Here is a 27,251-nt window from a genome sequence, read left to right as displayed (position 1 = left end):
CGATTTCTTGTAGTCTTAAAATGCCAGATGGAAGAGAAAAATTCATATGTCCAGAATTCCCATCATCCAGGAAAACTACCAGTGGAAAAACAACAAAAGGTGGTGGGTACTGGGTAAGAAGAATAAAATAATATTAAAACCATAGAAAGTGACAAACATGTGTAAATGAATAATCATTGAGAAACGAGAAAGACCAGTTCCACTACAAGAATGGAACAAAACTGATTGTTTCGTTTAGCCCTTTTGGATAGACGGTGTCCAATGCCCAGATCCATCTTGTCTCACAGCATGATAATTTTTGTTTCAGGCCACCCCCCCGAATATTCGGGGTGATCATATCAATTCCCCTTATCATCAGCAAAGAGCTGTCACACCCATGGAATTGTTTGAAATGCTGTGGTAATGTCCTAAGCGTGGTTACATCATCATGATCGGCCGCCTCCTGGATCCCCAACACGTGCTCACGAATACGCACCTTCAATTGGCGAGAAGTCATCCCAATGTAGATCAATTTACATGGACATAAAGCAAAGTAAACTACATATCGGGACGTGCATGTAATATGTTTTCTGAGCTCATAAGTTCTCGTCTGCTGAATTGAAGAATGTCGTAGTGCGAGCCACGCTGGGGCAGGCGACGCACCGACCACAAGGAGTGCAACCACGCCTAGGACGCCCGCTATCAAGGAAGGTAGGCCTAGGTTCATAATGGTAATGGCTGTGTACAAGATGGTCTGAGATTTTTGGCCCGTCTGATGGTAATATTAGGTGTAGGGGAGAGTAATTGACTTAAAACAGAATCAGTCTGAAGGATGGGCCATGCCCTCTGGAGGCAACTTTTCATCCGGGAGAATTGGGCATGATAATTAGTAATAAATCTTATTTTTTGTCACTTTTACGGACCTTCTGTTTATATAGTAAGGATTGACGTGACGAATACCTCGCTCTATTAAAAGCTCTTTTAACCACTCTGCCACTATACCCCCTTTCACGGAATCTCTCACAAAGATCCCGTGCATTCCGTTGAAATTCATCATCACTGGAACAGATTCTGCGAAGACGCAGAAACTGGCCAACGGGGATAGAGTCAATCAGAGGCTTGGGGTGGGCGGAGGATGCGTGGAGCAACATATTGGTGGACGTTTCCTTTCTGAAGATTGTTGTCTGTAAGATATCATCCTGACCTCTCCATACTTTAACATCAAGGAAATCAACCGCATTATCATCACAATGGTAAGTGATATGAATATTCCTATCATTCCGGTTGATCTCCTCCATGAATTCCCTTAGTTTTCCCAAGTTCCCCTGCCAGATCAGGAAAATGTCATCGATGTACCGCACCCAAAAGGGGATGCGGTCCATCGACACACTCCGATCTGACAGGGGGAGGTCCCTCTCCCACAGCCCCAGGAACAAGTTGGCATAGGACGGGGCAAAAGAAGCCCCCATCGCTGTGCCCTGGAGCTGCAGGAAGAAGGACCCCTTAAAGGTAAAAAAGTTATGGGTAAGGGAAAATTCAAGGAGCTCCAGGATGAGTTCAACAATCCCCAGAGGTAAATTGGACATACTCAAAAAATATTTAGTCGCTGCCAAACCATCCGTATGTTTAATGTTGGTGTACAGGGATTCAACATCACCTGTCACCAACATAGTCTCAGGTTCAATCTGAAGGCCATCCACCCTCTTCAGGAACTCCCCCGTATCCAGGAGAAATGAAGGAAGGCCTTCAACTAAAGGTTGTAACTTGGAGTCAATCCAACAATTGACTTTTTCGAGGTAATTGCCTGAGCCGGAGATGATCGGACGTCCCGGGGGGGCCGCGATGTTTTTATGTATCTTGGGGAGAAGATACATGGTGGAAATAGTGGGTTCTTGTACTTGTAGTGCTGAAGCCAGTTCCCTTGTAATTATCTCATTATGAACAGCAACATTCAGAATTTTGGATAATTGACCCATAAAGGATGAAAATGGGTTAAAAAAGTCAAACGTCTATAACATACTTTATTGTTTAGCTGTCTAAAAGCTTCTTTTTCATAAAGGGACGTAGGCCAGATCACAATATTGCCTCCTTTATCGGCTGGCTTCAGCACTACATCCGGAAGCCCCCGCAGGACCTCCAATCTCTCCCGCTCAGCTCTTGTAAGGTTGTCTCTGGTGACACCCCTCGGGATATTCATAAAATCCCTAGTCACAACCTGTACAAACATGTCAATTGGTGCACATATTGATAATGGGGGAAATTTTTTGGATTTAACTCTTATTGATGAAGGAATCTTACCTCCTTCACCAAGTCTGTGCTCCATAGCCAATTCCTCCAAATCTTGAAGTGCTAATTGTTCCTCCTCTGTGGGGAATAAATTTTGCAGGTGAGGATCAAAAAAATGTCTCTTAAACAAGAGGTTTCTGGCAAATAAGTGCAAGTCCTTAATTGCCGTGAAGGTATAGAAACCTGATGTCGGTGAAAACGAGAGACCTCTACTTAGCAACGACAAATCAGTATCGGTTAGAACATGGGAACTCAAATTAATTACCTGATTATTCTTTTTACGTTCGGGTGACCTAGCTTGAGTCCGCTTATAAGGATGGAAATTGGTGTCTCTATTCCTCTTAGGCCTTTGTTGTGAATTTGGTTTTTGGGCTCCTCCGGTGGTCACTGGTGGTACTGAACTTGTGTGCTTCACCTTCTCTGTTCACCTGTTTCCATCAGGATGTGGGAGTTTTCTATTTAGCCTTGCTCCTCAGTCATTCCTATGCCGGCCATCAATGTAACCAGAAGCCTTTCTGTTGCATGTTCCTGCTCCAGTCAACTATCAGCTAAGTTGGACTCTTGTCCTATGTTTGTTTTGCATTTTTGTTCCAGTTCTCAGTGATTGATTATTTCTGCGGCTGGAAGCTCTTGTGAGCTGAAATTGCCACTCTGGTATCATGAGTTGATATTAGAGTCTTAAAGTAATTTCAGGATGGTGTTTTGTAAGGGTTTTCAGTTGACCGTGAAGTTCCCTTTTCTGTCTTCTTCTATCTAGTAAGCGGACCTCCCTTTGCTGAACCTATCATCATACTACGTTTGTCAATTTCCTCTGCATTCACCGACAATATATGTGGGGGGCTTCTGTCTGCCTTTGGGGAAAAATTTCTCTAGAGGTAAGCCAGGTCTGTACTTTCCTCTGCTAGGGTTATTTAGTCCTCCGGCTGGCGCTGGGCGTCTAGGGATAAAAACGTAGGCACGCTACCCGGCCACTGCTAGTTGTGCGGTAGGTTTAGCTCACGGTCAGCTCGAGATTCCATCTTCCAAGAGCTAGTCTGTATTTATGTTCTCTTGCCATTAGGGAACCATGACAGGCCTTGCTCCGGACCTTGTCATCATTGAGGAGGTTGACCACTCAGATGAATCGCTTATATTGGAGAGTGAACTTTCTGACGGTGCCCCTACCAGTCTGGGGCCCTGAGAGTTATTCTTCCTCCAAAAGAATACACTCTTATTGGCAAAATCAGTTGTATCCCTTTTAAATTTGGAAGCCTGAGTATCATGGATTCTTTTAACACATGAATCCAAACTCTTCTCAATTTTGGATTCATAGCCCCCGATTTTTTCTGCTGGGCATTTGGCCTTAAAGTTCTGTTCTACTTTATCAATCCTTTTATCCAAATCTAAAATAGACTTGGTATTAAGATCCACCAATAGTTGCATCAAAGTAAACGAGCATGTACCACACGCCTCCTCCCATTTTTAAATAAAATCACCATCCTCCACAGGGAAGGCCGGGATAACCCGGACCCTCAAGTCTCTAGGAATGAGTCTATTAGAGATGTATCTCTTCAGAAATGCACGGTTCCACCAAAGTCTGGTTCGTTTGATCAATAGTCTCTCAATATCAAGGGCCTGATTTTCCACAGTTTGGTCTACTGATGGTTGTGACCCTGCTTCACCAACTCCGAATACCTGATCAATTTGGCATAGCCAAGCCTTGTCTTTGGCCCGGAAATCCATGTCCCAGAAGAACAAAAAGCCTGTGCAAAACACAGCAAGAATACAACATAACACCTTCACAAGACACATGTCCACATCAAATTCATTACATATAATAGAAAATACTATATTGTATCGTGGGCCAACTAATAGGATCTTGTGGGGTAATCGCAACTTTATGATACAAAAAACCGCAGCAAACACGCGATCAAAAACACACCCACTACGACACAGCACTACGACATTCTTCAATTCAGCAGAGACGAGAACTTATGAGATCAGAAAACATATTACTTGCACGTCCCGATATGTAGTTTACTTTACTTTATGTCCATGTAAATTGATCTACATTGGGATGACTTCTCGCCAATTGAAGGTGCGTATTCGCGAGCACGTGTTGGGGATCCAGGAGGAGGCCGACCATGATGATGTAACCACGCTTAGGACATTACCACGGCATTTCAAACAATTCCATGGGTGTGACAGCTCTTTGCTGATAAGGGGAATTGATATGATCACCCCGAATATTCGGGGGGGTGGCCTGAAACAAAAATTATCATGCTGTGAGACAAGATGGATCTGGGCATTGGACACAGTCTATCCAAAAGGGCTAAACGAAACAATCAGTTTTGTTCCATTCTTGTAGTGGAACTGGTCTTTCTCGTTTCTCAATGATTATTCATTTACACATGTTTGTCACTTTCTATGGTTTTAATATTATTTTATTCTTCTTACCCAGTACCCACCACCTTTTGTTGTTTTTCCACTGGTAGTTTTCCTGGATGATGGGAATTCTGGACATATGAATTTTTCTCTTCCATCTGGCATTTTAGGACTACAAGAAATCGGATGCTAATGAATCATCATATATTCACCTGTTGGGAATAATATAGCCTATTACTATTTCATATGGACTTATTTTAGTATTAAATATGTTATATTTCTTATTATGTTTTCTTTTTCTTGTCAGTGTCCGTTAGTAATTTCTTATCATTGATGTTCTATTATGCATATCAATTGTTTCGAATGCTTATATGTCCCACCCCTGTAGTTCAGCTTATACTATATTGACTAAATTGTTTTGTGCCATTTCTTATGATCACCATGATGATATTTGTATTCTTTTTATTGCCTTGTATTGCTGCATATACTTACCAGATTTGCTTTTTTCATCTGATTTATGATCGCCGCGCAGCTGCCATATTATCCTTTCTCTACATTGCGGCACTGCATCTAGCTTGTACGCATGCGTGCTACAGGCCCCTGTACGCTTGTCGGCTTCCGGCGTCTCAGTTGCCATGGTGTTCTCACGCCGTGCGCGTGACGCCGGCTTGTGTCTTAGGCCACCGTAGCTACGCACGCGTCACATTAAGCAGACGGCGTGTCGCTAGGATGTGATGTAGATACATCACATGATCTATATATTACGTACGTGAGCAGCAAACATAGGCGTGATTTGTTGATCTATCATGATTGGTGCAAAATGATCATGTGACCACATGGTAACTTATTATTGGTGGTTGGTCTCTTTTTATACTTACCCCGTGTTCCCCTATCACATTACCCCTTGAAAAAGGCCATCACGCCGAAACGCGCATCGGGGCGGGTGCACGCTGTGGTGGGATTGATTCCTGCGTGGTCCAGGTAAATTGTATATTATAGGTTTTACAACTATTCAGGAAATGTTAGTATAGTTGCCTGTGACGCCAGCGTAGAGGATCATATTGTCTGCATATACTTCGAGCATGAATTACTTTGTATTCCTCTGCATATTCAATGCCATTTTCATGGCGTGCACCCTTGCGTTTCCAAACATGTGTGAAACGGTATGAGCCTTGCTTCCCCTATGTCTCCTATCCTGACAATTTTCTAAATAAAGTCTTTTTATATTTATTAACCCCTTCACCCCCAAGGGTGGTTTGCACGTTTCCACTGTCCCTTTATGAGGTTATAACTCTGGAACGCTTCAACGGATCTTGGCGATTCTGACATTGTTTTCTCGTGACATATTGTACTTCATGATAGTGGTAAAATTTCTTCGATATAACTTGCGTTTATTTGTGAAAAAAACGAATATTTGGCGAAAATTTTGAAAATTTCGCAATTTTCCAAATTTAATTTTTATGCCCTTAAATCATAGACATTTGTCACGCAAAATACTTAATAAGTAACATTTCCCACATGTCTACTTTACATCAGCACAATTTTGGAACCAAAATTTTTTTTTGTGACGGAGTTATAGGGGTTAAAAGTTGACCAGCAATTTCTCATTTTTACAACACCATTTTTTTTTTAGGGACCACATCTCATTTGAAGTCATTTTGAGGGGTCTATATGATAGAAAATACCCAAGTGTGACACCATTCTAAAAACTGCACCCCTCAAGGTACTCAAAACCACTTTCAAGAAGTTTATTAACCCTTCAGGTGTTTCACAGGAATTTTTGGAATGTTTAAAAATGAACATTTAACTTTTTTTCACACAAAATTTATTTCAGATCCAATTTGTTTTATTTTACCAAGGGTAACAGGAGAAAATAGACCCCAAAATTTGTTGTACAATTTGTCCTGAGTACGCTGATACCCCATATGTGGGGGTAATCCACTGTTTGGGCGCATGGCAGAGCTCGGAAGGAAAGGAGCGCCATTTGACTTTTCAATGCAAAATTGACTGGAATTGAGATGGGACGCCAAGTTGCATTTGGAGAGCCCCTGATGTGCCTAAACATTGAAACCCCCCACAAGTGACACCATTTTGGAAAGTAGACCCCCTAAGGAACTTATCTAGATGTGTGGTGAGCACTTTGACCCAACAAGTGCTTCACAGAAGTTTATAATGCAGAGCGGTAAAAATAAAAAATCATATTTTTTCACAAAAATGATCTTTTCGCCCCCAATTTTTTATTTTCCCAAGGGTAAGAGAAGAAATTGGACCTCAAAAATTGTTGTGCAATTTGTCCTGAGTACGCTGATACCCCATATGTGGGTGTAAACCACTGTTTGGGCGCATAGCAGAGCTCGGAAGGGAAGGAGCGCTATTTTACTTTTCAATGCAAAATTGACTGGAATTAAGATGGGATGCCATGTTGCGTTTGCAGAGCCCCTGATGTGCCTAAACATTGAAACCCCCCACAAGTGACACCATTTTGGAAAGTAGACCCCCTAAGGAACTTATCTAGATGTGTTTTGAGCGCTTTGACCCACCAAGGGCTTCACAGAAGTTAATAATGCAGAGCCATAAAAATAAAACAAAAATTTTTTCCCACAAAAATGATTTTTTAGCCCCCAGTTTTGTATTTTCCCGAGGGTAACAGGAGAAATTGGACCCCAAATGTTGTTATCCAATTTGTCCTGAGTGCGCTGATACCCCATATGTGGGGGGAACCACCGTTTGGATGCATGGGAGGGCTCGGAAGGGAAGGAGCGCCATTTGGAATGCAGACTTAGATGGAATGGTCTGCAGGCGTCACATTGCGTTTGCAGAGCTCCTAATGTACCTAAACAGTAGAAGCCCCACACAGGTGACCCCATTTTGGAAACTAGACCCCCCAAGGAACTTATCTAGATGTGTTGTATGAACTTTGAACCCCCAAGTGTTTCACTACAGTTTATAACGCAGAGCCGTGAAAATAAAAAATCTTTGTTTTTCCCACAAAAATTATTTTTTAGCCCCCAGTTTTGTATTTTCCCAGGGGTAACAGGAGAAATTGGACCCCAAAGGTTGTTGTCCTATTTGTCCTGAGTACGCTGATACCCCATATGTTGGGGTAAACCCCTGTTTGGGCACACGGGAGAGCTCGGAAGGGAAGGAGCACTGTTTTACTTTTTCAACGCAGAATTGGCTGGAATTGAGATCGAACGCCATGTCGCGTTTGGAGAGCCCCTGATGTGCCGAAACAGTGGAAACCCCCCAATTATAACTGAAACCCTAATCCAAACACACCCCTAACCCTAATCCCAACAGTAACCCTAACCACACCTCTAACCCTGACACACCCCTAACCCTAATCCCAACCCTATTCCCAACCGTAAATGTAATCCAAACCCTAACCGTAACTTTAGCCCCAACCCTAACTGTAGCCTTAACCCTAGCCCCAACCCTAGCCCTAATGGGAAAATGGAAATACTTTTTTTTTTATTTTTCCCTAACTAAGGGGGTGATGAAGGGGTGTTTGATTTACTTTTATAGCGGGTTTTTTAGCGGATTTTTATGATTGGCAGCCGTCACACACTGAAAGACGCTTTTTATTGCAAAAAATATTTTTTGCGTTACCACATTTTGAGAGCTATAAATTTTCCATATTTTGGTCCACAGTCATGTGAGGTCTTGTTTTTTGCGGGACGAGTTGACGTTTTTATTGGTAACATTTTTGGGCACGTCACATTTTTTGATCGCTTTTTATTCCGATTTTTGTGAGGCAGAATGACCAAAAACCAGCTATTCATGAATTTCTTTTGGGGGAGGCGTTTATACCGTTCCGCGTTTGGTAAAATTGATAAAGCAGTTTTATTCTTCGGGTCAGTACGATTACAGCGATACCTCATTTATCTCATTTTTTAATGTTTTGGCGCTTTTATACGAGAAAAACTATTTTATTGAAAAAATAATTATTTTTGCATCGCTTTATTCTCAGGACTATAACTTTTTTATTTTTTTGCTGATCATGCTGTATGGCAGCTCGTTATTTGCGGGACAAGATGACGCTTTCAGCGGTACCATGGTTATTTATATCTGTCTTTTTGATCGCGTGTTATTCCACTTTTTGTTCGGCGGTATGATAATAAAGCGTTGTTTTTTTTTTTTTCTTACGGTGTTTACTGAAGGGGTTAACTAGTGGGCCAGTTTTATAGGTCGGGTCGTTACGGACGCGGCGATACTAAATATGTGTACTTTTATTTTTTTTTTTATATATTTAGATAAAGAAATGTATTTATGGGAATAATATATATATTTTTTTTCATTATTTTGGAATATTTTTTTTTTATTTTTTTTACACATTTGGAAATTTTTTTTTTAACTTTTTTACTTTGCCCCAGGGGGGGACAATACAGATCGGTGATCTGCCAGCTTGCATAGCACTCTGACAGATCACCGATCTGCGAGAAGTGCAGGCTGCTTCACAGTGCCTGCTCTGAGCAGGCTTCTGTGAAGCCACCTCCCTCCCTGCAGGACCCGGATCCGCGGCCATCTTGGATCCGGGTCTGGAGCAGGCAGGGAGGGAGGTAAGACCCTCGCAGCAACGCGATCACATCGCGTTGCTCCGGGGGTCTCAGGGAAGCCCGCAGGGAGCCCCCTCCCTGCACGATGCTTCCCTGCACCGCCGGCACATCGCGATCATGTTTGATCGCGGTGTGCCGGGGGTTAATGTGCCGGGGGCGGACCGTGACCGCTTCTGGCACATAGTGCCGGATGTCAGCTGCGATATGCAGCTGACACCCGGCCGCGATCGGCCGCGCTCCCCCCGTGAGCGCCGCCGATCGCGTATGACGTACTATCCCGTCGGCGGTCATACGGGCCCACCCCACCTCGACGGGATAGTACGTCAAATGTCGGGAAGGGGTTAATATAACAAATTCTCTTGGGTGTGTTATTGATCGCGTGTTTGCTGCGTTTTTTTGTATCATAAAGTTGCGATTACCCCACAACATCCTATTATTTGGCCCACAATACAATATAGTATTTTCTATTATATGTAATGAATTTGATGTGGGCATGTGTCTTGTGAAGGTGTTACATTGTCCAAAATGCAAACTTAAAGATTCCGACTTACTACATGGATTGTGGAGTTGCCCTTAAGTACAAGAATTCTGGAAAGACAAAGCGTATATTGGAAAATACGAGTGTTCTTCTATGTCTGTTACCATTTCTTTTCCATTACTGGAGAAGGAAAAACTAACCCCAATATTCCATACAATCTGTTTAATTGCCAAAAGAGGCTTCTTACAATATTAGTTTTCTGAATCTATTCCAAATTGGAGAGAGACAATCGGCCAAGTGACGGCGATATTCCATCTGGAAAGGATGAAAGCAGCCCGTGATAATAGAGATATGGAAAATTGCTTATGATAAAGTGAAAAGACTTTGTACTCAGTTATTATAAAAAGGAGGAACTTCATAAAATCATGAGGCCCATTGACCAGACCAGTTCGTATTTACTTTAAGACTTTTGTGGAACATTGGGGAACTTAAATATAATTGATCCAAATGTGGAGGGAAAAGGGGGGAGAGATACCGGCTAACAGAACATTGTATAGAGATTAAATAGGGAAGTGCAACATCCGAGGGGTTACTGTGGTCAAGAGAATGATAGGATAGAAGTGAACACTGGAAATATAAATAGTATAGCCCGCCTGTCTGGGTGAAGTTAGGGAATTATATGTTTGCTTATTTCATTTTTCAATTACTCCGTTTGGGATCCTTCCATTTTGAAAATGGAAGAAAGGAAACTAAATCTGAGAGTTTGTAAACTAAGTGTATATAATTTTATTATTTCATTATAGATGTTAAAAATCAATAAAAAGCAATTTTGTAAAATAAAATTGCTTTTTGTTCAGCAATGGAACCTTGAGTGGTGAGCCTGCATACAGACCATGGAGGTTGAGTGCATGCCTTACAGTTTTCTTTATAACCAATTGTAGCCGCTCATTCCAGGTCTGTCTGTAGCTCTCCTCAGGTAATCCTTGGCTCTTGGAAAAAATGTTGTCTAAAACCTGGTCATGGCCGGTTTATGGTGAATAATGTTCTTTCAATTACCAGACTACTGCCACAACAGTACTCACTAGAACCTTCAGTAGTTTAGAAATGTTTCTGTAACCAATCCCATGAGTATATTTTGCAAGAATAAGGTTGCAAAGGTCCTGAGACAGCTCACTGGTTTTACCCATCATGAGATTTTTTTGTGTGTGACATTCTGGTGAGGATTTCATGTCAATAGTATATTTCATGTCAAACAGAACTTAATATTTAGTACAGAAACCTTTGTTTGCAATTACAGAGGTCAGACGTTTCCCATAGTTATTGACCAAGTATACACACACACTGCAGCAGGGATTTTGGCCCACTCCTCCATACAGATCTCCAGTTAGTTCCAAGTTTCAGGGCTGTCACAGGGCAACATTGAAGGGAACCTGTCACCTGAATTTGGCGGGACAGGTTGTGGTCATATGGGCAGGGTTTTCGGGTTTTTGTTTCACCCTTTCCTTACCCCCTGGCTGCATGCTGGCCGCAATATTGGGTTGAAGTTCATGCTGTGTCCTCCGTAGTACACACCTGCGCAAGGCAAGTTTTTCTGGAGACTGGCTAGGCCACTCCAGGACTTTGAAATGCTTCTTACAAATCCACTTTTAGTTGCCACGGCTGTGTGTTTGGGTTCAGTGTCGTGCTGGAAGACCCAGCCATGACCCACCTTCAATGCTTTTACTGAGGAAAAGAGGTTGTTCGCCACAATCTTATGATACATGACCCCATTCATCCTCCCTTCAATATGGTGCAGTCATCGGATTTCTTTTGCAGAAAAGCACCACGAGGTTTCCCCTATCATGCTTCATGGTTGGCATGTACTCATTCTTCTCACTCAAAACATGGAGTGGAAGTTATACCACAAAGTTATATTTTGTTCTCATCTGACCACATGACTTTCTCCCATGCTTCCTGTGGATCATCCACATGGTCACTGACAGGTTTCCAATGGGCCTGGACTTGTGCCGGAGTGAGCAGGGGGAACTTGCGTGCCCTGCAGGATTTTAATCTATGACAGCATAGTATGTTACTGACAGTAAGTTTGAGACTGTAGTCCCAGCTCTTTTTAGGTCTTTGATCAGGTCCTGCTATTTAGTTCTGGGCTGATTCCTGACACTTCTTAGAATCATACTTACCCTTTGAGATAAGATCTTGCACGGAGCCCCAAATAGAGGAAGATTGACAGTGATCTTGTGTTTCTTCTATTTTCTAATAATTGCACCAAGGGTTGTTGCCTTCTCACCAAGCAGCTTGCCTATCGTCCCATGCAAGTCTTGTGCAGGTCTACCCTGGAGCCCATCCCAGTCTTGTGCAGGTCTACAATTTTGTCCCTGGTGTCCTTAGACAGTTTTTTGTTCTTGGCCTTGGTGGAGAGCTTGGAGTGTGATTGAGTGTGGGGACAAGAGTCTTCTATACAGGTAATGATTTCAAACAGGTGCAATTAATACAGGTAATGAGTGCAGAGTAGGAGAGCTTCTTAATGAAAAACTAACAGGTCTGTGAGATAATTCTTGCTGGTTGGTAAGTGATCAAATACTTACCGTATTTTTCGGACTATAAGATGCACTTTTTCCTCCAAAAACGTGGAGGAAAATGGGGAGTGCGTATTATAGTCTGGATGTACCGGCTCTGGTTGTGTTGGGGAGGTGGGTGAGTGGCATCAGGGGAGCAGCGGGTCACAGGAGGCTGGAGCCGGCTGCTGTGGCTAACTCCTGTGCGCACTGCTAAAGAGAAATGAATATTCACTGCATTCCACCCCCATGGATGTGGAGGGCAATGAATATTTACTCTTTAATAGTATCTTGGTATGATTGGCCCCCAACCCCGGTCTTGGTAAGCATGGCCCCCCACCCCCATCTTGTCCTAGTATGCAAGGCCCCATCCTTATTCTGATATGATTGGCCCCCCAGCCTGGTCCTGGTATACATGGTCCCATCAGAAAACATAAAAAAAACCCAAATCATTACACTTACATTCCCGGCACTCCCTGAAAGCATTTTGTTCCGATGCCAGCAGGTGCTTTATGCTTGTAAGCAGCGCAGCTTGCAAGCTAAAGGGCAGTTGCCGTAATACTCATTGCTCTGCACACCGGGACTATGTGTGTGGTGGGAAGTGAGTATTCATTGGTCTTCAGTAGCGTTCACAGTGTCAGCCGCCGGCTTCCAGCTGCTGCCGGGCAGCCACGTGTGCCACTACTTAAGAGAAATGTATACTCATCTCTCTCCACGCCCAGAGAAGTGAATATTCATTTATCTTAAGCAGGAAGGCTCTGGCTGACACTGCACTACTGAAGAGCAATAAATACTCACTGCTCTCTGCGCACACAGTCTCGGCGTGCAAAGCAGTGAGTATTCTGGCAGCTGTGCTCTGCTTATGAGCTCCCTGACATGCGCTGCTTACAAGCATAAAGCAGCTGCTGGCACCGGAACAAGATGCAGCGAGGGGGCGCAGGGAATGTAAGTGAAATAATTTATTTTTTTATGTTTTATGATGGGGCCATTCATACCAGGATGGGGGTGGGGCCAATCATAATAATAATAATATTTATTTATATAGCTTCAACATATTCCGCAACGCTTTACAGTTTAACAGTTTCAAACACAACAGTCATAAGTAACAATGTTAACAATACAATAATTAAAGCAAAATAAGACGACCCTACTCATGAGAGCTTACAATCTACAATGAGGTGGGGGAGATACAAAGTACAGGTGTGTACTTACAATGATGTATTTACAAGGATGGTCCAAACATCTTCAGGGGGTGGGGGATAGATGGAAGTAGTGAATGGGCTACCCACACACACACATAAAATGACTGATTAGTGAACGTGATAGGCCGCTCTGAACAAATGTGTTTTGAGGGAGCGTCTAAAACTATGCAAATTGCAGAACGTCCTAATATCTAGCATTCCAGAGTATTGGCGCAGGAATGGGAGGTACGGATCAGTGCAGAGGTTAGTCGAAAGTCGTTTGCAGAGCTCAGTGGTTGGTTAGGCCGATAGACCAAAATGAGGGAGGAGATGTAAGGGGGTGCTGCACTGTGGAGAGCTTTTGTGGGTCAGAACAAGTACTTTGAGTTGGATTCTATAATGTATGGGCAGCCAGTGTAATGACTGGCGGAGTGGACACGCCTGAATACCGATTAGCTAGATGGACAACCCTGGCTGCTGCATTAAGGATAGACTGGGACCATGCATACCAGAATAAGGTTGGGGACATGCATACTAGGATGAGATGGGGGCCCTGCATACCAGAATAGGGGTGGGGCCATACATAATAGGACGAGATGGGGGCTCTGCATAACAGGATAGGAATTGGGGCCATGAATACTAGGACAAGATAGAACCCCGAATACCAGGATAGGGATTAGGCCATGCATACTAGGATGAGATTGGGGCCCTGCATACCAGGATAGAAATGAGGATGATCATTCCTGCCAGGATAGGGATGAGAGATCCATGCATACCAAGATAGGGACGAGAGGGCCATGCATACCAGAGTAGGGATGAGGGGACCATGTGTGTCACGGTTCCCACCGTGCTGCCAACAATATGTCACGGATCCCAACAATATGTCAGGCATCCCGGATACCTTGATAACAAGGGGGTTGTTTGATTTCCCCTGGTTCCTTCCGAAGGGGATTTAGCTACATCCCACTTCCCAGTTCCGGTTTGGAACTTGCAGCTCTCGGGCGCCCCCTTTATCTTCAGGTCAGATCAGGTACTGCACCCAGGGTAATTAGTCGCCAGAAAGGCTGCCTGCTATGTACTGGCTATTGGGCACACTGCAGCGAGGACGATATAACTACTCCCACTCAGGCTGGAACAATAATTATCAATGCCGCTGGTCACTGCAAAGACGCCCAATTGCACAGAACAAGGTCGCTGCAACTAGCTCCGATTTTCACCAAAGGTTAACGGGTCTGGAGCCAACCTAAATCAGTAGCGTTATTCACCTCAGAGGACACACAGTCGTATAGAGCATGAAGAGACAAGCTAGTAAAATTATATATTTTACTCCATAAAAGATAGGCAGTATTTACAAAAATATTAAAAAGATATTATAAAGAAGACAAATCATGTGTATATCACAATTACAAATAAAAAGTGATTAACGACATATAATTCTTTCATATCATTCAATGGTATGCCATATACTGGCAGGGGGAGGGGACCTTCCCCACTTATTCTCACGTCAGATTGCACAGCCTGTTGTAGCTGAATCCCCAGCAAAAGACACTGCCAGAATCCTGCTTTACACAGATATTCCCTGCCTAAAGCCCAGGCACTCCCCCCTGTGGTGACATACTTAGGGGCTGAAACCTCCCCTTTTCTTACAATATGAAAACTATTTTTTATACATAATTTTATACATAATTTGCTGTTCCTGCAGAACTGGGCCGACTTCTCAGTTGGCTACAGGCTCTACGCTAGGGACGGGCTGCACCTCAATGGGGAAGGGGCAGCTGTGCTGGGGGAGAAAATGGCTAGAAGGTTGGAGGAGTGTTTAAACTAGGGATTGGGGGGGAGGGTATTCATTTTATAGGAGGGGAAGATAGTGCAGATAGAGACCTGGGCACAAATAAGGAAGTTGGGGGTGGCGGTGGCATGGGGGGTGGGGTTAGAACAGTTAGTAATTTAAGAAAGAATAGCGGTACAGAGAGTAACATCAAGTGCATGTATACTAATGCCAGAAGCCTCGCCAACAAAATGGATGAATTAGAACTAATGTTGTTGGAGCATAATTATGACATGGTGGGGATATCTGAGACGTGGCTGGATGAGAGCCATGACTGGGCTGTTAACTTGCAGGGCTATAGCCTGTTCAGAAATGACCGTACAGATAAGCGAGGGGGAGGGGTGTGTCTATATGTAAAATCTTACTTAAAACCCATCCTGCGTGATAATATAGGTGAATTTAATGAAAATGTAGAGTCCCTGTGGGTGGAGATAAGGGGAGGGGGAAAAAATAATAAATTACTGATAGGGATTTGTTATAAATCTCCAAAAATAATGGAAGCAATGGAGAATATCCTCGTAAAGCAAATAGATGAAGCTGCGACTCAAGGAGAAGTCATTATTATGGGGGACTTCAACTACCCTGAAATAGATTGGGGAACAGAAACCTGCAGTTCCAGCAAAGGTAATCGGTTTTTGACAACTATGAGAGACAATTACCTTTCACAACTGGTTCAGGACCCAACAAGGAGGGGGGCACTGCTAGACCTAATATTAACCAACAGGCCAGACCGCATATCAAATATAAGGGTTGGGGGTCACTTGGGGAATAGTAATCACAAAATAATAAGTTTTCATGTAACCTTTAATAAGATGGGTAGTAGGGGGGTGACAAGGACACTAAACTTCAGGAGGGCAAATTTCCAACGGATGAGAGAGGATCTTGGTGCAATTAACTGGGACGATATCCTGAGACACAAAAATACACAAAGAAAATGGGAGACGTTTATTAGCATCCTGGATAGGACCTGTGCACAGTATATACCGTATGGGAATAAACATACTAGAAATAGGAGGAAACCAATATGGCTAAATAGAGCTGTAAGGGGCGCAATAAGGGACAAAAAGAAAGCATTTAGAGAAATAAAGGAAGTAGGTAGTGAGGAGGCATTAAATAAATACAGAAAATTAAATAAATTCTGGAAAAAGCAAATCAAGGCAGCAAAGATTGAGACAGAGAGACTCATTGCCAGAGAGAGTAAAAATAATCCCAAAATATTCTTTAACTATATAAATAGTAAGAAACTAAAAAATGACAGTGTTCGCCCCCTTAAAAATAATCTGGGGGAAATGGTGGATGAGGAAAAAGCCAATATGCTAAATGACTTTTTTTCATCAGTATTTACAAAAGAAAATCCCATGGCAGACAAAATGACTAGTGATAAAAATTCCCCATTAAATGTCACCTGCTTAACCCAGCAGGAAGTACAGCGGCGTCTAAAAATAACTAAAATTGACAAATCTCCGGGCCCGGATGGGATACACCCCCGAGTACTGCAGGAACTAAGTACAGTCATTGATAGACCATTATTTTTAATCTTTAAAGACTCCATAATAACAGGGTCTGTACCACAGGACTGGCGTATAGCAAATGTGGTGCCAATATTCAAAAAAGGGGCAAAAACTGAACTCGGTAATTATAGGCCAGTAAGCTTAACCTCTACTGTGGGTAAAATCCTGGAGGGCATTCTAAGAGATACTATACTGGAGTATCTGAAGAGGAATAACCTTATGACCCAGTATCAGCACGGGTTTATTAGGGACCGTTCATGTCAGACTAATTTGATCAGCTTCTATGAAGAGGTAAGTTCCGGACTGGACCAAGGGAACCCAGTGGACGTAGTGTATATGGACTTTTCAAAAGCTTTTGATACGGTGCCACACAAAAGGTTGTTACATAAAATGAGAGTAATGGGGATAGGGGAAAATATGTGTAAGTGGGTTGAGAGCTGGCTCAGGGATAGGAGACAAAGGGTGGTTATAAATGGAGCACACTCGGACTGGGTTGCGGTTAGCAGTGGGGTACCACAGGGGTCAGTATTGGGCCCTCTTCTTTTTAACATATTTATTAATGACCTTGTAGGGGGCATTCAAAGTAGAATTTCAATATTTGCAGATGACACTAAACTCTGCAGGGTAATCAATACAGGGGAGGACAATTTTATATTACAGGATGATTTATGTAAACTAGAAGCTTGGGCTGATAAATGGCAAATGAGCTTTAATGGGGATAAATGTAAGGTCATGCACTTGGGTAGAAGTAATAAGATGTATAACTATGTGCTTAATTCTAAAACTCTGGGCAAATCCGTCAATGAAAAAGACCTGGGTATATGGGTGGATGACAAACTCATATTCAGTGGCCAGTGTCAGGCAGCTGCTACAAAGGCAAATAAAATAATGGGATGTATTAAAAGAGGCATAGATGCTCATGAGGAGAACATAATTTTACCTCTATACAAGTCACTAGTGCGACCACACTTAGAATACTATGCACAGTTCTGGTCTCCGGTGTATAAGAAAGACATAGCTGAACTGGAGCGGGTGCAGAGAAGAGCGACCAAGGTTATTAGAGGACTGGGGGGTCTGCAATACCAAGATAGGTTATTACACTTGGGGCTATTTAGTTTGGAAAAACGAAGACTAAGGGGTGATCTTATTTTAATGTATAAATATATGAGGGGACAGTACAAAGACCTTTCTGATGATCTGTTTAATCATAGACCTGAGACAGGGACAAGGGGGCATCCTCTACGTCTGGAGGAAAGAAGGTTTAAGCATAATAACAGACGCGGATTCTTTACTGTAAGAGCAGTGAGACTATGGAACTCTCTGCCGTATGATGTTGTAATGAGTGATTCATTAATTAAATTTAAGAGGGGACTGGATACCTTTCTGGAAAAGTATAATGTTACAGGGTATATACACTAGATTCCTTGATAAGGCGTTGATCCAGGGAACTAGTCTGATTGCTGTATGTGGAGTCGGGAAGGAATTTTTTTTCCCCATGGTGGAGTTACTCTTTGCCACATGGGTTTTTTTTGCCTTCCTCTGGATCAACATGTTAGGGCATGTTAGGTTAGGCTATGGGTTGAACTAGATGGACTTACAGTCTTCCTTCAACCTTAATAACTATGTAACTATGTAAGTATGACACGATGCTCATGATGTTTCCCACTTCAGGGGCGTTCTGTTAAGTGTAAATAAGGAGCCATTACATGAACTGCTTAAGGAGAAATCCGCACTTTGCACTCATTGCGCCTAGCTGCTTGCGCTTTAAGTGGCCGATAGGTCTACCGATGGACATCCGGACTATGTAATTTGTATAGTTCCAGCCCAAATCGGTGCCGCGATATGTAACTTTAATAGAACAAAGAAACTCATGTCTTACACCAGTTCCAACTAGTACTAGATGGGAGGAGGGAGGAGTGAGCAGCTGTTGTGAACTGTGTTTCTGGGCTCCCTCTGGTGGTCACTAACGGTATTGTGTTAGGCATGTCTTGTTGCAGGCCTGAGCTCCAGCTGTGTCGTTAAGCAGCGGGTGTTCCCTATTTAAGTCTCCTCTGGACTCAGTCTCTTGCCTGGCATCGTTGTATCCAGACCTATATGGTCTCCTCCGGATTCCTTTCAGTCTGTCTCATGCAAGAAAAGCTAAGTCCGTTTTGAATAATTTGGATCGTTTGCATTTTTCTGTGTTTTTGTCCAGCTTGCTTAATATTGGATTTTCTGGCTCGCTGGAAGCTCTAGGGGGCTGATATTCTCCCTCCGCACCGTCAGTCGGTGTGGGGGTTCTTGAATGTTCAGCGTGGATGTTTTTGTAGGGTTTTCTGCTGACCGCATAGTCCACTATCTATTTTCTGCCTATCTAGACTAGTGGGCCTCACTTTGCTGAATCTAGTTCATCTCTACGTTTGTGTTTTCCTCTTGCCTCACCGTTATTATTTGTTGGGGGCTTTCTTTATCTTTGGGGTTCAATTTCTCTGGAGGCAAGTGAGGTCTTATTTTCCCTCTAGGGGTAGTCAGTTCTCCGGCTGGCTCGAGACGTCTAGAACCAACGTAGGCACGTTCACCGGCTGCTTCTAGTTGTTTGTGTTAGGATCAGGTATGCGGTTAGCCCAGTTTCCACCTCCCTAGAGCAGTATTTATGTTTTTGCTATCTTGCCGGAATATCAGAGATCCTCTACCACTGGGATCATAACAAGCAGCCTTCGCAGAAACTGCTATTTGCCGGGGGCAATAAAAATTCTTCACACACACAGGCAACCAGCAGAGAAAAGAGGGGGGGTCAGCATAACCCGCAGCGTGTGTCTTGTAAAGCTAGGCAGACTCAAACATGGCATATTCAGATTATCGTGACAATGTATATCAGGATGTGGATGAGGGGACCATATACCAGGATAGGAGATATTAAGCACAAAATTTACCACATTTTTTGCTTCAGTTTTCAGTTTTTATTTCCCTAATTTCCTCCTTTAAAACCTAGGTGAGTCTTATGGTCCGGTGCGTCTTATAGTCCGAAAAATACGGTATTTCTTGCAATAAAATGCAATTTAACCCCTTCATGACCCAGCCTATTTTGACCTTAATGACCAGGCAGTTTTTTGCAATTCTGACCAGTGTCCCTTTATGAGGTAATAACTCAGGAACGCTTCAACGGATCCTAGCGGTTCTGAGATTTTTTTTTCATGACATATTGGGCTTCATGTTAGTGGTAAATTTAGGTTGATAATTTTTGCGTTTGTGAAAAAAATTGAAATTTGGCAAAAATTTTGAAAATTTCACAATTTTCAAATTTTGAATTTTTATTCTGTTAAATGAGAGTTATGTGACACAAAATAGTCAATAAACAACATTACTCACATGTCTACTTTACATCAGCACAATTTTGGAAACAAAATTGTTTTTTGCTAGGAAGTTATAAGGGTTAAAATTTGACCAGCGATTTCTCATTTGTACAACGAAATTTACAAAACCATTTTTTTAGGGACCTCCTCACATTTGAAGTCAGTTTGAGAGGTCTATATGGCTGAAAATACCCAAAAGTGACACCATTCTAAAAACTGCACCCCTCAAGGTGCTCAAAACCACATTCAAGAAGTTTATTGACAGTTCAGGTGCTTCACAGCAGCAGAAGCAACATGGAAGGAAAAAATGAACATTTAACTTTTTAGTCACAAAAATAATATTTTAGCAACAATTTTTTTATTTTCCCAAGGGTAAATAGAGAAACTGGACTCCAAACGTTATTGTACAATTTGTCCCGAGTACGCCGATACCCCATACGTGGGGGGGAACCACTGTTTGGGCACACGACAGGGCTCAGAAGGGAAGGAGCTCCATTTGACTTTTTCAATGAAAAATTGGCTCCAATCTTTAGCGGACACCATGTCGCGTTTGGAGAGCCCCTGTGTGCCTAAACATTCGAGCTCCCCCACAAATGACCCCATTTTGGAAACTAGACCCCCAAGGAGCTTATCTAGATGCATAGTGAGCACTTTGAACCCGCAGGTGCTTCACAAATTGATCTGTAAAAATGAAAAAGTACTTTTTTTTCACAAAAAATTTCTTTTAGCCTCAATTTTTTTCATTTTCACATGGGCAACAGGAAAAAATGGATCTTAAAATGTGTTGGGCAATTTCTCCTGAGTACAGTGATACCTCATATGTGGTCACAAACCACTGTTTGGGCACACGGTAGGGCTTGGATGGGAAGGAGCACCATTTGACTTTTTGAATGAAAAATTAGCTCCAATCGTTAGCGAACACCATGTCGCGTTTCGAGAGCCCCTGTGTGCCTAAACTTTGGAGCTCCCCCACATGTGACCCCATTTTGGAAACTAAACCTCCCATGGAACTAATCTAGAAGTGCAGTGACCACTTTAAACCCCCAAGTGCTTCACAGAAGTTTATAACGCAGAGCCGTGAAAATAAAAAATCATTTTTCTTTCCTCAAAAATTTTTAGCCTGCAATTTTTTATTTTCACAAGATTAGCAGGAGAAATTGGACCACAATAGTTGTTGCCCAGTTTGTCCTGAGTATGATGGTACCCGATATGTGGGGGTAAACCACTGTTTGGGCACACGTCGGGGCTCGGAAGGGAAGTAGTGACGTTTTGAAATGCAGACTTTGATGGAATGGTCTGCGGGCGTCAAGTTGTGTTTGCAGAGCCCTTGATGTGCCTAAACAGTAGAAACCCCCCCACAAGTGACCCCATTTTGGAAACTAGATCCCCAAGGAACTTATCTAGGTATGTGGTGAGCACTTTGAACCCCCAAGTGCTTCACAGAAGTTTACAATGCAGAGCTGTGAAAATAAAAAATCATTTTTCTTTCCTAAAAATTATGTTTTAGCAAGCAATTTTTTATTTTCACAAGGGTAACAGCAGAAATTGGACCCCAATATTTGTTGCCCAGTTTGTCTTGAGTACGCTGATACCCCATATGTGGGGGTAAACCACTGTTTGGGCACACGTCGGGGCTCGGAAGGGAGGAAGTACCATTTGACTTTTTGAACGCAAGATTGGCTGGAATCAATGGTGGCGCCATGTTGCGTTTGGAGACCCCTGATGTGCCTAAACAGTGGAAACCCCTCAATTCTAACTCCAACACACCCCTAACCCTAATCCCAACTCTAGCCATAACCCTAATCACAACCCTAACCCAAACACACCCCCAACCCTAATCCCAACCCTAACCGCAACCCTAACCCCAACACACCCCTAAGCCTAACCATCACCCTAACTACAAGCCTCATCTTAACCCTATTTCCAACCCTAGCCCTAATTCCAACCCTAACTCTAATTCCAACCCTAAGGCTATGTGGCCACGTTGCGAATTTGTGTTAGATTTTGAAGTACCACCCCCCTGTCCCTGCAGATTGGGTGAAATTGGAGTTAACCCTTTCACCCGATTTGCAGGGACGCGATCCCTCCATTACGCCACATAGGCATCACAGGTCGGATTGGCACTGACTTTCATGACGCCTACGTGGCGTCAGGTCAGGAAGGGGTTAATTATGCAAAAATCATACAATGTTATTTCCTGGCTTTTATTTTTAGATTCTGTCTCTTACAGTTGAAGTGTACCTACAAAATAACAAAAATTACAGACTTCATTCCTTGTAGCTGGAAAAACTTGCAAAAATCTGTATATTATCCAATAGTTATTTTCCCCATTGTATATATTTTCTCCATGTCAGAGCTATTTTTGACAGTCAAGAAAATACAATTTTCAAGTAATTCATTCTTTACACTCTAGGTATGATAATGACTTCTCGCTGTGTGGGACTTTTTTGTTTAAAAGGGTTGTTCTCTACTTGGACAATCACTTCTCAAGCCTTATGTTTGATCCTGTTAAAATAAAAATAATTATTCAAACCTTCCATGCCGATGCAGCTCCAGCAGTGTCAGCACTTGCATTCATGAAGCTCATGTGAGTTTGTCAGGTCATGTGAGCCCTGCGGCCAATCAGCGCTGATGTCACTGTCCCCAACTTCAAATCAAACAAAAGGAGGAAGTAGAGAGCAGTCGCAGCTCTGGTTTCCTGTTTATGTTCAATACTTCCGAAGGCGGGGACAGTGAAGATGGCACCGATTGGGCGCAGGGCTTGTGTACTGTAAGGCTAGGTTCACACTGCGTTAGTGTGATCCGTTAAACGGACTACATTACACCGCGGCATAACGCGGTGTAACGTAGTCCGTTAACGCCGCCATTACTTCCTATGGGTAGATGCATCGCTAGCGCACGTCCACAATGGGCGTGCGCTAGCGATGTGCCGTCATTGAGTGACGGACCCGAGAAGCGGGCTGCAGCGTTTACGGGTCCGTCACTGCTAGCGCAGATGGAGCTAGCATATGCTCCATCTGCGCTAGCGCTGTGCCAAAGTCAGCACTTGCGTTAGCGCAGTCCGTTAGCGTATGCGCTGAAAAGACTGCACTAATGCAATGTGAACCTAGCCTAACAACCTCACATGAATCCTGACACCGCAGAATTGGAGCTGTCAAAGTAGCTGTGTATGAGTATTTTTGTTTTAAACGAGGCCAAACATAAGGAATGACAAGTGTTGTCCTAGTAGTAAGACAACTGTTTAAGAAGTTACAATTTTTAGTTAAATATTTCCAACATTCTGAACATGAAAAAGGCTTCTCCCCTGTGCAACTTCTCTGATGTTTATTAACCTCTTTCTGACCTCGGACGGGACAGTACGTCCGAGGTCAGATACCGAGCTTTGATGCAGGGCTCCGGCGGTGAGCCCGCATCAAAGCCGGGACATGTCAGCTGTTTTGAACAGCTGACATGTGCCCGCAATAGCGGAGGGTGAAATCGCAATTCACCCGCCGCTATTAACTAGTTAAATGCCACTGTCAAACGCAGACAGCGGCATTTAACCGGCGCTTCCGGCCGGAAATGAGCGCATCGCTGACCCCCGTCACATGATCGAGGGTCAGCGATGCTTCTGAATAGTAACCATAGAGGTCCTTGAGACCTCTATAGTTACTGATCACCGGTAGCTGTGTCATAGCACACCTGCATTTCTGCTGCATAGCAGTGATCTGATGATCACTGCTATGTAGCAGAGACGATCGCGAGGTGCCAGCTTCTAGCCTCCTATGGAGGCTATTGAAGCATGGCAAAAGTAAAAAAAAAATGAAAAAAATAAAAAAAAATATAAAAAAAGTTTAAATCACCTCCCTTTTGCCCCATTCAAATAAATCAATAAAAAATTAATCAAACCTACACATATTTGGTATCGCCACGTTCAGAATCGCCCGATCTATCAATACAAAAAAGCATTAGGCTGATCGCTAAACAGGGTAGCGAGAAAAAAATTCGAAAACGCCAGAATTACAGTTTTTTGGTCGCCGCGACATTGCATTAAAATGCAATAACGGGCGATCAAAAGAACGTATCTGCACCGAAATGGTATCATTAAAAACGCCAGCTCGGCACACAAAAAATTAGCCCTCACCCGACCCCAGATCATGAACAATGGAGACGCTACAGGTATCGGAAAATGGCCAATTTTTTTCTTTTTTCTAGCAAAGTTTGGAATTTTTTTTTCACCACATAGATAAAAAATAACCTAGTCATGTTAGGTGTCTATGAACTCGTAATGACCTGGAGAATCACAATGGCAGGTCAGTTTTAGCATTTAATGAACCTAGCAAAAAAGCCAAACAAAAAAAAAGTGTGGGACTGCACTTTTTTTACAATTTCACCGCACTTGGAATTTTTTTCCCGTTTTCTAGTACACGACATGCTAAAACCAATGATGTTGTTCAAAAGTACAACTTGTTTCGCAAAAAATAAGCCCTGACATGGCCATATTGACGGAAAAATAAAAAAGTTATAGCTCTGGGAAGGAGGGGAGCGAAAAACGAACACGGAAAACCGGAAAATCCCAAGGTCATGAAGGGCTTAAAGAGATGAATTCAATGTAAAACATTTCCCACATTAGGAACAGGAAAAAGGCTTCTCCCCTGTGTGAATTCTTTGGTGCTTAACGAAATTTGATTTGTGTTTAAAACATTTCCCACATTCTAAACAGGAAAAAGGCTTCACTCCTGAGTGAGTTCTCTGGTGCGTAACCAAATTTGATTTGTGGTTAAAACATTTCCCACATTCTGAACATGAAAAAGGCTTCTCACCTGTGTGAGTTCTCTGGTGCTTAACCAAATCTGATTTGTGTTTAAAACATTTCCCACATTCTAAACAGGAAAAAGGCTTCACTCCTGAGTGAGTTCTCTGGTGCGTAACCAAATATGATTTGTAGTTAAAACATTTCCCACATTCTAAACAGGAAAAAGGCTTCACTCCTGTGTGAGTTCTCTGGTGCGAAACCAAAGCAGATTTCTCTTTAAAACATTTCCCACATTCTGAACATGAAAAAGGCTTCTCACCTGTGTGAGTTCTGTGGTGCTTAACCAAAGCTGATTTCTGTTGAAAACATTTCCCACATTCTGAACAGGAAAAAGGCTTCTCACCTGTGTGAGTTCTCTGGTGTTTAACCAAAGCTGATTTCTGTTTAAAACATTTCCCACATTCTGAACAGGAAAAAGGCTTCTCACCTGTGTGAGTTCTCTGGTGTGTAACCAAAGCTGATTTCTGTTGAAAACATTTCCCACATTCTGAACAGGAAAAAGGCTTCAATCCTGTGTGTAATCTCTGGTGGCTATCAAGATTCAATTTCCGATTAAAACATTTCCCACATTCTGAACATGAAAAAGGCTTCTCACCTGTGTGAGTTCTCTGGTGCTTAACCAAATCTGATTTGTGTTTAAAACATTTCCCACATTCTAAACAGGAAAAAGGCTTCACTCCTGAGTGAGTTCTCTGGTGCGTAACCAAATTTGATTTGCACTTAAAACATTTCCCACATTCTGAACAGGAAAAAGGCTTCTCTCCTGTGTGGGTTTTCTTGTGTGCAACTAAAGATGATTTCTGATTAAAACATTTCCCACATTCTGAACATGAAAAAGGCTTCTCACCTGTGTGAGTTCTCTGGTGCTTAACCAAATCTGATTTGTAGTTAAAACATTTCCCACATTCTAAACAGGAAAAAGGCTTCTCTCCTGTGTGAGTTCTCAGGTGCGAAACCAAATCTGATTTGTAGTTAAAACATTTCCCACATTCTAAACAGGAAAAAGGCTTCTCTCCTGTGTGAGTTCTCTGGTGCGAAACCAAAGCAGATTTCTGTTGAAAACATTTCCCACATTCTGAACATGAAAAAGGCTTCTCACCTGTGTGAGTTCTGTGGTGCTTAACCAAAGCTGATTTCTGTTGAAAACATTTCCCACATTCTGAACAGGAAAAAGGCTTCACTCCTGTGTGGGTTTTCTTGTGTGCAACCAAAGATGATTTCTGATTAAAATATTTCCCACATTCTGAACATGAAAAAGGCTTCTCACCTGTGTGAGTTCTCTGGTGCTTAACCAAATCTGATTTGTGGTTAAAACATTTCCCACACTCTGAACAGGAAAAAGGCTTCTCTCCTGTGTGTAATCTCTGGTGGCTATCAAGATTCACTTTCTGATTAAAACATTTCCCACATTCTGAACAGGAAAAAGGCTTCTCACCTGTGTGAGTTCTCTGGTGTGTAACCAAAGCTGATTTCTGTTGAAAACATTTCCCACATTCTGAACAGGAAAAAGGCTTCTCACCTGTGTGAGTTCTCTGGTGTGTAACCAAAGCTGATTTCTGTTGAAAACATTTCCCACATTCTGAACAGGAAAAAGGCTTCACTCCTGTGTGTAATCTCTGGTGGCTATCAAGATTCACTTTCCGATTAAAACATTTCCCACATTCTGAACATGAAAAAGGCTTCACTCCTGTGTGTAATCTCTGGTGGCTATCAAGATTCACTTTCCGATTAAAACATTTCCCACATTCTGAACATGAAAAAGGCTTCTCCCCTGTGTGAGTTATTTGGTGCTTAACCAAATCTGATTTGTGGTTAAAACATTTCCCACATACTGAACAGGAAAAAGGATTCTCTCCTGTGTGTAATCTCTGGTGGCTATCAAGATGCACTTTCCAATTAAAACATTTCCCACATTCTGAACATGAAAAAGGCTTCTCCCCTGTGTGAGTTCTTTGGTGTATAACAAGATTCCACTTCTGGTTAAAACATCTCCCACACTTGGAACAAGAAAATCTATTCTCTGCTGTGTGAATTTTTTGATGCTTAAGAAAAGATTCTTGGAGGGGAAAATGATTTCCATATTCTAAAAGTGAAAATGGTTTCTTTACTTCAGGACCAATTTGTTTTTTAATGCTTATTTTGTGACTTTGATTTTCCTTAGTAGTCGGTAATGAATCAGAAGACAGGACCTGTTTCAAAAGATCAGACGACAGATCTTTGCTGTGAAGGGATGATGGTATATCTGGAGTAATGGCATTCACTTCAATTGTATCCTGTGGGATCTCAAGATTATCTGATTTAAAAACTGAAGATGTCAGCAGCCCCTCTGATTGCCTGGTGCAGTCATCTGTTAAAAATAAAACCAATTAGTTTTCATAAAAAAAATCCT

Source organism: Ranitomeya variabilis, chromosome 4 (assembly GCF_051348905.1).
Source record: "Ranitomeya variabilis isolate aRanVar5 chromosome 4, aRanVar5.hap1, whole genome shotgun sequence".
NCBI lineage: Eukaryota > Metazoa > Chordata > Amphibia > Anura > Dendrobatidae > Ranitomeya > Ranitomeya variabilis.
Note: the sequence above shows the minus strand (reverse complement) of the source record.